The sequence below is a fragment of the Panthera uncia genome, chromosome B4, assembly GCF_023721935.1.
Source record: "Panthera uncia isolate 11264 chromosome B4, Puncia_PCG_1.0, whole genome shotgun sequence".
NCBI classification, from domain to species: Eukaryota; Metazoa; Chordata; class Mammalia; order Carnivora; family Felidae; genus Panthera; species Panthera uncia.
Window position 1 is genome coordinate 68743607 of NC_064809.1, and position 14720 is coordinate 68758326.

Consider the following 14720-nt stretch of genomic DNA (forward strand, 5'->3'; position numbering starts at 1 on the left):
ACACACAGAGACACACACAGAGACACACACAGAGAGACACACAGAGAGACACACAGAGAGACACACAGAGAGACACACAGAGAGACACACAGAGAGACAACGAGCAGGAGAGAGGCAGAGAGAGAGGGAGACACAGAATCCGAAGCAGGCTCCAGGCTCTGAGCTGTCAGCACAGGGCCCAGTGCAGGCCTTGGGCCCACAAACCGTGAGGCCATGACCTGAGCCCAAGTCGGTCGCTTATCCAACTGAGCCATCCAGCTGCTCCATCTATAAAAGGATTTTTATCTGAGTGTATTCAATTTAATTAAAACTTCTGGCACAATCAATTTGGTACACTCAACAAGATCATTCGTCAATACATGAGCTGACCACACTTCAAACACATGAATTGTTGGGGGCCCCTGGGTGGCTCAGTCAGTTAAGCATCCGATTTCAGCACCGGTCAAGATCTCTAGGGTTTGTGAGCCCGGGTCGCGCCTGGGGTGAGCCCAACTTCTCCCCACCCCCCACTCTCTGCCCCTCTGGGATTCTCTCTCTCCCTCTCTCTCTCTGTCCGTCACTTGCGCCCTCTCTCAAAAAAAAAAAGAAAGAAAAAAAGGGGGGGGTGCTCACAGCTTTGTAATAACAAGCCCTGAGAAGTAGCAAGCTTATTCTACTCTTTTTCATACTGGCATCTAATTCCATATAAAACACTGACATGGCAACTACAGCAGAAGATCCAAATTGTGTCAAACCCCCTGCACACACGGACATGCCAGTCGTTTAACCGTTTTCATTATTATTGTTCTATTTTGACATGAAACTTTGACAGAAGTTAGAAATCTTGGTAGGTTTTAATTTTTTTTTTTAGTAATAAAGGAATTGTTTTTAAAGGTTTTATCGATTCGGGACTTATTATGAATGTTTACATCAAAAGCGGAGAAGAGAAAAAACTAAAAAACCTTGACAATTTATTAGTATATAAAGATTTTAATCCATTTTCTTGTAACCAAAAATTACTGGCCTATTTATTAGGTACTTCTGGGGACTTTATCAGCCACTGAGCAAGACCAGAAACACCCTGGAAGTGGTTTAACTCTACTCTACTTGTGAGCAAATGTGTGTGAGTAGGTCTGGAACACTACATAAACAGGTCTTTACATAAAACTTCAATGACTACATGTTCACTTAGCAGACTGTGAAACATTTTGAATGGAATAAATAACTTCATGAACTTCAGTGATTGCATGACGTCGTCTGCGGTGGGGTCAGGGAAGAGTTTGGAAAGAGATCAGGCTAATATTTACCTCTATAATCCGTAACCTAATGTCTGAGGTTAGTAACAATTTTCCAAACAGGAGAAGAAGATGCCCTACGTTGCCTATTGTGATTCCACTTGAAAACTTCAGCTTGATGGCTACCTCGTTTGCAAGCAGGAACATTGCTGGGGAAACAAGCAGTGCTCCAGTCACAAGCACTTATAAACCACTTAGGTCAGAATGGACGTGTGTAGGCAGTCTTGGGGGCATGTGTATGCACCTTGTTGGAAAAGGGGTTTTGGCAAGATGAGCAAGTGTTGGGCAACATGTTTATAGGATTTGCAACACAGCCTCCAGGAAAACACCGACAGCAATATTTACTCAACATTACTTTTCATTCTTTTAATGTTCTTTCTTCTAAGAAGTAAATACAAGGCGTTTGGCATTTGTTTTGTTTGGTTTTAAAGTAACAGCTACCTTGTTAAACCTCAGTTTTGATAGTGCGTGCTCGTACCTCAGGTTCTACTAATTCAGCTTCGTCAACTTGTAAATGGGAATAATTCAGAGAAACTCCCTGAAGTTAAAGCTCAAAGTGAAACCAACTTCCCAAAGTACCAGGAAATATTATTCAGAAAAAACCAAACTGCCACATTTGGTAAAACTTATTTTTCCCATCTTCTTAAACCACATTTGTTTTATTAGTATTAAAAACTACAGTGGTGTGAGGTCTGCAGCTGATAGTGGTTTGGTTCCAACCAGAGTCAGGGGCAGCTGCAAAAATACAGAAACATCTCGTCTGCTGCCATGCAAAGATTCGAGCATAACTCCTAGCAAGCCAGCTTTATTCAGACTATCTCGGGCTTATCATGTAAGAATCAAAGTCACAGGTCTCTGCAGGAGCCATGTTAGCTGAAAACTCTCCAGCCTAATAAGTAGAGAAACGTAACCACAAGAACCATGAGGCTTTCTACATTTGAAGGACAAATGAGTGAGGCAATCTCTTCTTACAGAGCAGTTTCTATCCCAGAAGCCTGCCCCATCCCATTCCTACAGCTCTTAATTGCCCCCTCACCTCCCTTCAAAGATTCTCCAACAAGAAATCGGTTAGGTAGTTGGTTCAAATAATACAGGGCTCTCCTCCAAGAGAGTTACCGTCTGGTCTTTGGCCTGTAGTGCTAATTCATAATCCCTAGACTAGCTTTCAAATGCTTTTGAACCCATAAGCACAGCGAGAAATCCACTTTCATCCAGATCCAGTATACATATAAAACTGTAGCAAGAGCTTCTTGAAAAATATATACCTTTACTACATGTGATGCACTCTGATAGTTTCCATTTTATATTATTTAATTTTATATGGTTTTTGCACACCACCAAACTGACTTCATTACATACAAGTACATCATGACCCACAGTTTATAAAATACTGCCAAAGTTCATTACTTTTCATGTCCAGCTGTGCATCAAAATCACCTGGGCAGTGTTCTCCAAATAAGCCAAGGCTGGCGAGGGGAGAATGGGGCGTGACTGCAGACAGTTTTAAAAGGCAGACAGTTTCTCCCAATAATTTGCTGTGTGACCTTAGATAGGTTACTTAACCTCTCAGAGTTTTAATTTCCTCACTTCCAAATGACGATAGAATCTTCCATACAGATTTGTTCTGGGTATGTATGAAATGACATTTCTAGGACAATGCTTGGTTTTGGTATGGTAAAAATGCATTATTATTTTTAATAATCTTGTGACCATACTATTTTTATAGTTAAGTTGCATTACTGATATCTAATGGGGATTTTTCACAACATGTCCTAATCTGCCTTCCACGCTGTGCCTTTCCTAGAGCCAAAAGTGGATTAGAACTCAGCCACCTCATTAATACCTTGCTTGGCTACTAAATTGGAGGTGCCTCAACAAGGTAATAATGAGGTGACCAAGTCCTAACCTGATCTTGGCCCCCCCTAAATGTATTAATGAGGTGACCAGGTTTTAACCTGTTCTCGGCCTCATGGATATATTGGTTTTCAAAGCAAGTGAGAACCTGTTTTTAAAAGGCTATTAAAAACATCAAATCATGAACCTAGGTGTTTTGTTTTTTTTTTAAGAGAACATGAATAAGAGATACAAAGGAAAGAACTAGACAGAGTTCATTAGAAACTCCTAGTATTAGTCTGTCACGTTGCCCTGTACCAATTTTCCTGAAGAACTAACATGGATTGCAATTCACGTTAAGTAAATATTTGGGCTTTTCCAGTGAACACTTTTCAATTTAACACAATATTCTACATCCATAGGTCCTAAATTGAATCCTGTAACAAAGATTTATCGAAAAGCCAACACTAACCACACTCAATTCAGAACTATGAGAACACTAAGAAAATGTGAAATGTAGTCCCTTCCCTCAAAGTGCTTGTAGTCCACTTGACAGAAAGAACTTACAAAGATGGGGATTAATAGAAACTTAGCTGCATAGTAAGACCACCAGATCGGGAGGCGATTGCCATTGAAAAGAGCGTGTTACTCACGTTCCCAAGCAGCGGGGAGGGCACACACGTCAGGAAACCCCACACCAGGAAGCGTCCGTGAGGAGGCAGGGAGGTAGAGACACTGTGGGCGAGAGGCTTTATTGCAGTTCCTCCAGGAAGAAACAGGTGAGGCTGGGTAAGCAGGTTTAGGATTGACTAGTTTGAATAATTTTAGCATATTTAAGACATAGGTGCTCTCCGTAGTTGTCTGGTACCTGGCCCTGGGGTGTAGGTAGTGGTCAGAGTGTGAAAGCCCAACAAACGAAGTGATTGGAGGACCGGGCTCTGAATTGGTTGGTTTGTTTTTGAAAAGCCCTCTTGCAGGGCAATTGTTTACCATTTCTAGGAACTGGCTACACCTGGGGGAGGTGGTCTCTCCAACAAAGCCCCAGATTTCAAAGCACCAGAATACATAAAACAAAAGACATGGTTAATACAGAAACAACCCAAAACTTGGAAAATGTTAACAACATAATTTACCACTAACGTGTGTATCAAATGCCAAAAGAATTGAGGAATTTAGAGAGTTGTCAACTTTGACTATACATTGGAATCACCCAGAGGATTATAAAAGTACTGCTCGAGTCCCTATCTTAGACTCTGACTTAGGTTAGGGTGCAGCTGGGCATCAGGAGCTTTAAGAGCTTTCTAGGTGACTCTAATGTATAACCTAAGGTGACAACCACTAATTTAGAGCAAGTGTGAACAGGACAGGTGGTGACAAGTGTATTTGGACCTTGAATGCTCCAAAGCTGGTCACTTTTGCCTCATCCTTTGCAGTAGAGAGGAGGGGAAAGAGAGAAGGAAAATAATAAAGAATAATGGATTGAACATGTATCAAGGAACCACTACATAGCAGGTCCATTTTAGGTACTTCAAATACATTATCTAACTTTCTCCCTCAAAGCATAAAACAAAAATATAAAATTCTTTCATTTAACCAAAAGGAAACTGAAACTCAGAAAGGGTAAATGATTTGGGGTGCCTGAGGGACTCAGTGGATTAAGCGTCCAACTCTTGATTTTGGCTCAGGTCATGACCTCATGAACCGTGAGATCAAGTCCCACATTGGGCTCTGCTCTTACAGCGTAGAGGATCCCTGCTTGGGATTTTCTTTCTCTTTCTCTGCCTCTCCCTCACTCTCTTTCCCTCAAAATAAATAAACATTTCAAAAAAAAGGGTAAATGATTTGCCTACATCCACAGCTAATATGTTGATAAGTTCATATCTCTTCTCTTCCAAATTTGAATCTAGTTATTTTTTTAAAGATGAAATACTGCTTTCTCTCCAAGTAACCAATATTTTTCCTATTTGATAAACCAAACATTGTTTTTCTGTGTATCCAATTTTAAATACTTCTTATCTTGCCCAAACAACAATTTATTATTATTACAGAGAAATCTTTGAACCTTGACATAAATGATAATCTTTCTTTGGTCTAGCATCTCAGTTTCCCTTAGGCTTTACCCCACTCTTATCCCATCTGGTTAGGGCTGGCCGGGGAGTGAAGGTAGGGGACATAGGATCAGGGTTTATCTAACCATGGCACTCTACTATTTGATCTATAACGATTAGGCTAAGGGATGGTCACATGACATAAGCTGAGTCAATCGGTGTGCTTGCACTGAGACTGCAAAGGTAGATGCTGGAGAGAGTGTGTTTATTTCTTGAGGCTTGTAGGCTCTAAGCACAGAGGCCAGACCTTCCTTGAGATCCTAAGGCATGAGAGAATGAGGCCAACAGGAAGAGAGATGAAAAAACAAATAGATGTTTAGTAGATCCTAGAGATGGATAAGCTGCTATTATTGTTTGAGCTTCTGGATTTAATCAGGCTTAAATGCAAACATCTCCACCCATGGGCTTAACGACTGTATGAGCCAATAAATTTCCTTTTTACTTAAGATGTTTTGAATTGCTTTTCTGTTATTTGCAACTGTTACTTGCACAATGAGATGTTTCCAGAAAAAACACATTATTTGGGGCACAGGCCTATTCAATTTGATGAAGGTACTCAGTGAATGAAATCAAGAACAGTTTGAACAAGGGTGTGCTTTTCTTCTTATATGGACAACTATTGCCTTGCAGTTTGCAGGTTCTCCAGACCAAAGTGTAATAGAAGACCGTACTGCAAGTTCAAAGTCAGTGATACATTATTTTGGAATGGTACTTGAGGAAAGAAGACTGAGATCACAATGACAAATCAGCCAGTCAGTTAAAATTAATTACTAATCATCTGCTGTGTGTCAGGAAATGTGAATTTTATGGGGAGGCTCCAAAGATAAAGAGGACGTTTCAAGAAGCTCACTGCTTGTGGGGGAAATATGGACCCAAAAAAACCACTGCTAAAAGGTAGCACTGGTAAGTTGCCAAATCTACAGCATGAAAATATGTTAGGGCTATGTACGTTCAAAGGAGTGAGCAAGAGCTGTAAGAGGGAAGTGGTCAGGAGCACTTTTTCTTTTTTTTTAAAAAAGACTGTGTAGGCTGACCTGTGCCTTGCAGAATGGGAGGATTTAGCAGAGAGATTATCTTTGCCTGCAAAGAGAAAATTCCGTATAACATACTTGAGCTATATCTGAAGAATCTAATACTAGATTCTAGTAGTTTAAGAATCTAATACTAGACCAAAGGAAATAGAATCTAAGGTAGCAGAAAAAAACATCTCTTTACCTCTACCCCATACCATTATTTCCTGGTTTTTATTCCTTAAAATGGAAAAGAAAAAACCCAGCTTTATTAATGTTACATAATGATCAAGACAAGCCATAATCCTTGCCTGCTAGGGGTTTCAATCTATTTAGAAACTTCAGGAAAGTAGACAAATCATGTTTTGAGTAATACCTGTAGGAAAGGGCACCTAATTCAGATTAAAGAAGGTCAAAGTAGAATGCTTAGAAAAAGCAGCATCTGAACTAAAACTTCAGGGGTGCTTCGGTGGCTCCGTTGGTTAAGCATCTGACTCCTGATTTTGGCTCAGGTCATGATCTCACAGCTCATGAGATCCAGCCCCATGTTGGGCTCTGTGCTGGTAAGCGTGAAGCCTGCTTTGGCATCTTTCTCCTCCTTCCCCTTCCCTCCCCCCCACCCCTTGCCCTCTCTCTCTCTCTCTCAAAAACAAATAAACTTAAAAAAAGTAATAAACTAAAATTTTACTGAAAGTCAAGAAGTTAGCAAAGATTCTAAAATGAGAAAAAAAGTGTGACATATGTATTATATATCAAAAGAAGTTCAAAGAGGTGATAGCAATGTACCTGTAGGAGTAGAAGGAAGAGGTTTATACTCTGTAGATGAAAAAAAGGCAGAGAGCAGCTGTTTTCCAAGAACCTGGGCCTTTGGGGTCCCCTGACATACCTTCAGGGAATCTGTGAAGTCATATAATTTTTATAATAATGCTAGTATATTATTTGCCTACAAAAGCTCATTTTCTCATGAGTATACACTCATAGTGGAGATTTCTACTGTACATTTGGCAGATCTGCATAAAAGAATGAACCACTATGTTCCAAATAACAAGTCATGATGTTATAAAAATCATGCATGGATAAAAACACATATATTCAAGGTGCAAGATAGGCCAATGTAACAGAGTGCAAAAAAAATCATGAATATAGTGTCAGATTCTATATGGTAACTAATCTTTAAGAAACTTCCAGTTTTTGAATAGTATGATAGGATAGTCATAATTATTTAAAATGGCTATCAAAATACTCCTTCCTTTTCCAACTCTGTATGTGTGAGACCAGATTTTCTTCATATACTTCAACCAAAATAACACATCACAACAGATTGAATGAAGAAGCAGATATGACAATCTAGCTAACTTTTGTTAAGCCAGACCTTGCGAAGATGTTCAAAGTATAAAACAATTCCACTCTTACAAGTAATTTGTGTGTGTGTATGGCGCGGGGGGGAGGGATATAAGAAAATGTTTATTACTGTTCCTTAAATTGAACATTTCAATCTTTTTTTGTTTTAACTTCTATAGTAAATATAGATAGATATAACCCACTTAAGCTCTTTAGGGTCCTCATAATTTTTAAAAGTTATAAAGGGATTCTGAGACCAAAAGTTTGAGAATGGTGGCCACAGAGCATGTCAAAGGGATTCTGTTTCATATCTCTCCGAGATCTCTTCTTTGTGTGTGTGTGTGATTGACGCACACTCAGTAAGCTCATCAATAAATGTTGAGTCAGTTCACTCCCACCCATTCACTGTTTCCAACTGCCCATTGTTGTAAGCCTGAATGAATAAATAGATGTAGCTTTCACATCACTACCAGGTTCTATTTGTCCTGAATCCTCATTTCCCATTGATAATGCGTCAGAAGTAATCGCTGCTATTATGACAATTTAGGAGAATCATGTAAGGATCAATAAACAAGATCAAATTCACAAATGGTCTATATCTCCGCAGAGCACTCTGTCTTGCTAAAAACTGAAATTAATGGGGGAGACAGCACTGTTTCTCTGTGCTTTTGAGTGTTTTACATTATAAGAGGCAAGACCTTAAGAATTTAAAAACATTAGAATATTTAAAGGTAGCAAAAGTTATGACTTGTTCTCCAACTCTGAACCAAATACTTGTGGAAAAGATTATAATGAATAATCCCTTATCTTTGGGGTGGGGGGGAGAATGTCTGATTTCTTTCTCGGCTTTGAAGTCTCTGATGATTTCTGGCTGTTTGCCCTACATTTTGATCTTTGGATAAGGATGCTGTCCTCGGGGCTCCTTCCCTTCTGAGGTCCACCAGGAATGTCTGTCTGAAGGCTTTGGCTGGGATTTTATATTTAACACTTGGCAGGTAAATGATGCTGGGAAAAGTGTAAGCATCCACCCACATGCAGGCTCTGTGACCTTCTGCAGAAAGATGGTTTGGATGTGGAATAGAGTGGCGCAGGGGCAAGAAGTGACATTTACAGCAAGGACTCAGAGCAGGCTCTGCCTCTCACCTCCCTCCTGGCCTGTGCTAGGAGGCCCGGCTTCCGCTCAGTGGGCTGGTTCAAAGAAGGCATTAGACTGCCCTGTGGAAAAGGTACAGTCCTCTCCTTACAACTGAGTTGAGATGACCTCATTCTTTTCAGTTATAAATTTTGGCAATTCCCTGTTATCAGCCAAAGGACATCATTCTTTTTAAGTAACAATCTAGCTTCTGCCAAATTTTGATTAAACAGAAGTCTTCTCGTTCTTTTCAAATAGTACTTTTTAAGGCATGCTCATTTCAGAGTGCATTAAAATCAAGCTTAGTAGCAAAAAATGTTTGTTTGTCAAAATCCCCTTAAAGAGACGTATATGGTTATCTTCCAAAAATTCTCTTTTCCTTCTCCCTTTTATTGATAAACAATAGTATATTTGTATCAATGTTATATATTAATTTTGTATTTTTCCCAATCCTTTTTAAAATGTATTTTTAAAAATGCAATAAGGATTGTGAGTCAATCCTTTAATAGCTGGAAAAAAAATTATGCACAATTATATATGAAATACATGAGTGCCCTCTCTTGTCCACTTCAAAGTAAAACAGTTTAGCAGTCAAAGAATTTTCTGTAGTGGCAGGAAACAAAATCAGCCACCTCTAATATAAGCTAAGTTTTTGTCTTCCTTCTTTGAAAATCAGATATATAAATGCATGCTGTATTTCGTTAAGAAGAAACTGATTGGAAGAAAATGAATTTTAAAGTAAACACAGCAGTTTTTATAAGAAGCTAAACACAACAGTGGTACCAGTTTTAATTCTTATTTTTTAAGTCTTGGAGGGTATGTTGAATTCAGGTAAACCTGGCTTTGAAAATGAGTTTAATTTTCATTTTGACTGACATGATTGCACCGAAAGCAAGTTAATTTCCCGGATGCTAAACCTATAAACAATCATATTCTGATTTTCACTATTTTTCTTTCACTTTTTTTTTTTTTTAACAACTGAAGGAAAAGCAACAAATAAGCCTGTTGTTAGGAGCCAGTAATTTCTTATGTTGCTGCTCAGTAATGAAGCTACACAAGAAGACATTCTATGGTGCTATAAATTTTATTTCATTTTTTATTATTTTTTAGAGAGAGAGAAAAGGAGCATGCGCAAGGGAGGGGCAGAGGTAGGAAGAGAGAGAGAGAGAGAGAGAGAGAGAGAGAGAGAGAGAATCGTAAGCAGGCTCCATGCTCAGTACACGACCCTGGGATCGTGACCTGTGCCAAAATCAAGAGTCAGACGCTCAACTGACCGAGCCACCTAGGTGCCCCAATGTGCTATTAATGTTAAAGAATATTTACTTACTATTTCTATAGCTCTACTGTCTTCCCCAAAAAGTTAGTAAATTGGACGGAGTATATATATACAGGTCTTTATGCCTGGTATGGAAGGCCGACTTGGGGGTAGAGATTTCTGGATAAAAGATTTCCGATCAGAAGAAATTCAATGACCAGGACTAACATTCGTTCTACACTCAATGAGGGTGATGAGGAATGCTCTGCCATGGTCTCAGGAATCAAGCCATTGCAACTGCAGTTCCTGGTAAGTTATGAGTAAGTAAAGAATGTTGGGGCTTAGCTGCCTCCTAGATTCTCAGATGAAGTTGTTTTCACCGTAAATTCTTCACATCCTATGAAAAACATTCCCTGAAGGCATGAAGGGAAGTTGTATTTATCAGAGAGGTTTTTTGAATGAGCAACACAGGTTTGTAAATCTAAGAATCGAGACCCTCCCTTCTCAGCTCCCATCCACCCCCCCACCCATGGCTTTACGCTCTGGTCAAGTGTGCTGGTGGCCAGATGAAGTATCAACGTGCTAGTTCCACTGCAAATGTTGTGAGGACTTCCAGCAGGTTATAGAAATGCTGCTGAGGATCAGATCTACCCACACTGCATTGAAGAAGAGACTCCCTCAGCAGCTGGCTGTAGTAGCTATTGGCAGAGTCCAGGATTACATGTCCCAAGGTGATCTGACATTCATTTCCTTCTAGAATATGCTGTTAGTGGTGACAGCTGAATAATTTCAACATTCTAACATTTGGAAAGAAGGCCTGCCAAGTATGGTAAGAACGAGATCACCAGTAGTAGAGGTGAGCCTGCTACTGTGCCTTTATCAGGTTAATCCATATAGGGACTGGGGTAATCTTCACAACTACTCTGTAAAGCAGAATCTATTATTATCACCATTTTACCCAGAGTGGCCAAGTAACTTCACCAGTGTACATGGCCAACTTTGCCGGATTGTACTAGGGTTTGATCTCAGCTGTCCAGTTCCAGGGTCTATGCCTACTTTATGCTAGCTCTTCTCACCACACTGAGATATTCTTTTTGGGGTGGTACAACCACAGCTGAGCATCATTTCTCTCTTCTGAGTTCTCATAACACCATCTTTTGTCTTCCTCTAATGCCAGACTTGCTGCTGGTGGTTTTATTGTTTCATCGAGTTATGTTTTTTCCGTCCACTTAAATTGTAAGGTCATCAGGGCAGTATCCATATATTCTTCATTTTTGTAGGAAAGGGCACTTACAAATTGGGTGGTAATTCACAAAACAGCATTTTGAATAAAGCTATTAGACTCATAAACTCCCATCAATGTATTCATTCATTCCACTAATACTTATTAAGATCCAACTGTATGGCAGACCAGCTGCTAAGGGGTTACGGTGTTAAATCAAACTGCAGATGAGGTTTTATGATATAACGAATGGATTAACTGTTCCAAGATTTTAGTCACAAGTCTTCCACTAATGCACCTTTTTATTAATGGTTAATTATTAATAGAAAAGTAGTTTGCTAATCTACTTTACATTATTATTGACAGAGCAACTCAGAGATTGTCCATTGTATGTAAGAAGCTTCCTGGGGAGCATTTTAGTATAAAATTTAGAGGCATTATAGACAGAAAAACAAATCATTTCTACAGTAGCAATGGATCAACAGTGCAAATAATATAGAATTTTCTAATCTTTGGATATGGATAACCACCTGGAATGTGTTTCCAATAATATTGTAAAAACCTGGCAGAAAGTATGCAGACATGGAGTTCTTAAGAAAAAATGAACCAGAATCCAGTTCTGTTTTATTCATCCAGTAGATCAACTATCTTCCACTATGAGTTCAATTTGACTTGGAAAGGTAAAATTTATCTAACATTCCTTTCTGGGTGAAGCTTTTTTGCCCCCCCAAAGAACTTTCTTTAAGGTGCTGTCCAGACCTGATCCTGTTTATCAGATAATATTAAATCAAATAGTCTCAACTTGTTTTGACCCCTGATAGATGATATTTGGGAAATGACAGTCTGGGCTCCATGGGAAATTGCAGTTATGTTGAGTTGATTATGATTGTGTGTGGTACACACTTTCATTTTTTCTGCTTGGCCCATCTCAGTGGATAACTTCTAGCAAATCCAAATTTGCAAAACAAAATAATCTGACAACTTGTAAGGGTGGGAAAGGATGTTGGTTCATTTCCCTAAAGACTTATCTCATAGAAAAGCCATATATTATATGAAAAAGGAATATAATTCAACATTTCTCTGCCAGAAAAGGCAGCCAAAATTTTTATATTGTTCCAGGAAGAAAATGATCTTTATGCAATTTCCATTTACTCCTTCCTTAGCAAGCCTAGAACTTTAGTCTTTCGGAGATAGCAATGGTATTGCAACATTTTCAGGAAGCAAAGCTTTAAAGTACAAAGAAATTTTATTGCACAACCCCCCAGCCTCCCTCCTTTTTCTCAGTGGAGACCCATTGTTGTCTTTAACTTCTGCGCTCTGAGTTCTGGCTTCCTGGTTACCTACATCCTCTGTTCCTGTCTTGTCTGACCCTTCACCACAACACTGTGGTGTTCACTGTAATAACAGGTGGGCCAAAATGAGCTCACGCTTATTAACATAGAGCATGTAACGTCATAAGAATTTTATTATAATTGAGCAATAATTCTTGCAGAGCTATTTTTTAAATGTATCTGTAGAGCAAATTATAATAGAGTATTTCCCCAAGGCTTATAACATTATCTGTTTTTAGGAATTCTTTTTCATGCTAGTACTTTAAACTAATGAGCTCAATAGTATTGACAAAAGAAAAGATGAAAGAGGTAGAACTGTTTAAAAGTTATTCTTAGTCCAAACCTGGGCTTATTACTGTAGCAATGTGTCCCCTTAGTGCTACCCTAGGGCATCCAGCCAAAATAATCAGAGTGAAATAGATAGGAATCTAAATTGAAAACCAATAATCTGCTGAACACCTATTTCTCCATTATTTTATCCTACCCAACCGTCATTATATATTCAGGTACAGGGAGGATAAGCATTTAGTTCTCACATTCAGTAGCTTACTGTGGGTTATCTTCTTGTTTGTTCTGTCCTGGATAGGTTGCAAAAGGGGGTGGATATCAGGATAGATCTTGGGGTGGACAGGTGAAAAAGGAATGTTTATTTGTTCCTATATAGATATTAAAGTATGCTTTACACGTATACTATTACTCAATGCTTGTAACTAAGCTGTGAGTCGGTTAGTATTGCCTCCCATAAATGAGCAAACTGAGTTTTCGTTTTTTTATAATGCAAGGCAGTTTTTTTTTTTTTTTTAACGTTTATCTATTTTTGAGACAGGGAGAGACAGAGCATGAATGGGGGAGGGTCAGAGAGAGAGGGAGACACAGAATCTGAAACAGGCTCCAGGCTCTGAGTTGTCAGCACAGAGCCCGACGCGGGGCTCGAACTCACAGACGGCGAGATTGTGACCTGAGCCGAAGTCGGCCGCTTAACCGACTGAGCCACCCAGGCGCCCCGCAAACTGAGTTTTCAAGACGACAGTGTATCCCAATCTACTGGTAACAGTTTTTTATCTGTTTAAATGCTACAATTCGAAGCAGAGATGTATGCAATGGAAACGGCTTTCTTCTCCATTCTTCCTTCTCTTCAATCTCTCCTGCACACATGCAATGACACATGGGTGTGTGTATACACACTTAGAAAATCATAGACCTATCCCACAAGACTCAGGAAAGCCTACCATCCTGAAACAGAAATGCAGTTAAACTTCTCAATTTGTAACCCCTAACAGAGTAGTTTAACTATCAATGCGATTAACACTTAACTGCCCCTAAATGTTATTTCTTCACCCTCTCACCCCAGGTGTCGCCTCTTATCATTCCTCATGTTCCATGGAACCATCCCTACTCCTCTCACATCACCAGTTCTTAGAACGTGTTGTCCCAGCCAAGTCTGATGATTTTCCTACGGACTCTAATAACAAGTCAAGTAGAGCAGGCCTGGCCTTGGGGAAATGACTGTTAACTCCCTCCATGCGGTGTAAGCCTGGTCGATGACAGAACAGAACATTTGCTTTCTTTCCTTTGTTCACTTTGTTATTTTTCCAGCAATCCAATGAACTCTTTCTTTCCTAATTCGTTTTCTGCTCAGCGGCTTATCAACGTTGTCTCTTTCAAACTGCATAGATCAAACAACGCTAGATCGTTGTCAAGAGACAAGAAAGTTAAATCATTGGGGAGAAGGTAAAAATAGCTCTGACTAAATCTCTACTGGGCTTTGGAGAAAACTATAATATGTTCATTTTTCTTTCATATTGGCTGGCTGGCTTCATTCTTCATTTCTAGAATGACAGTAAAGTGCATTATTACTATTATTATTATTATCATCATCATCATCATCATCAACAGCATGGCAGTGTTTAGATAAAGCTGGATAGCCCTAGTCAAACTTCTCCTCTCCTGGATGGAGACAAACAAAACATCATGTTGTGTCAGTATGGACAGTATGGATTTTTCTCCACCAAGATAGCTCAGTTCTACATAAATGTTATTAAACTCCACATTAAACAGCATGTTTGTGTGGGTACCAAGCCCAGAAGTGCTTGACAGCTAATGAATAAACATATACTTTATTTCTAGCAAGTCTTTTTTAAGGATACAGTGCCTGAATACTTTTGGCAAAAAGACACATTTATTTTGTTTAAAAAACACATATGCTCACATGGG

At 39.3% G+C, this 14720-nt stretch overlaps 1 pseudogene; it reads right to left on the reverse strand.

Annotated features, from left to right (window-relative positions):
- The window catches only part of LOC125919835 (serine/threonine-protein phosphatase 4 catalytic subunit-like), a 122982-nt pseudogene that overhangs the window by 107321 nt on the left and 941 nt on the right, over positions 1-14720 (reverse strand).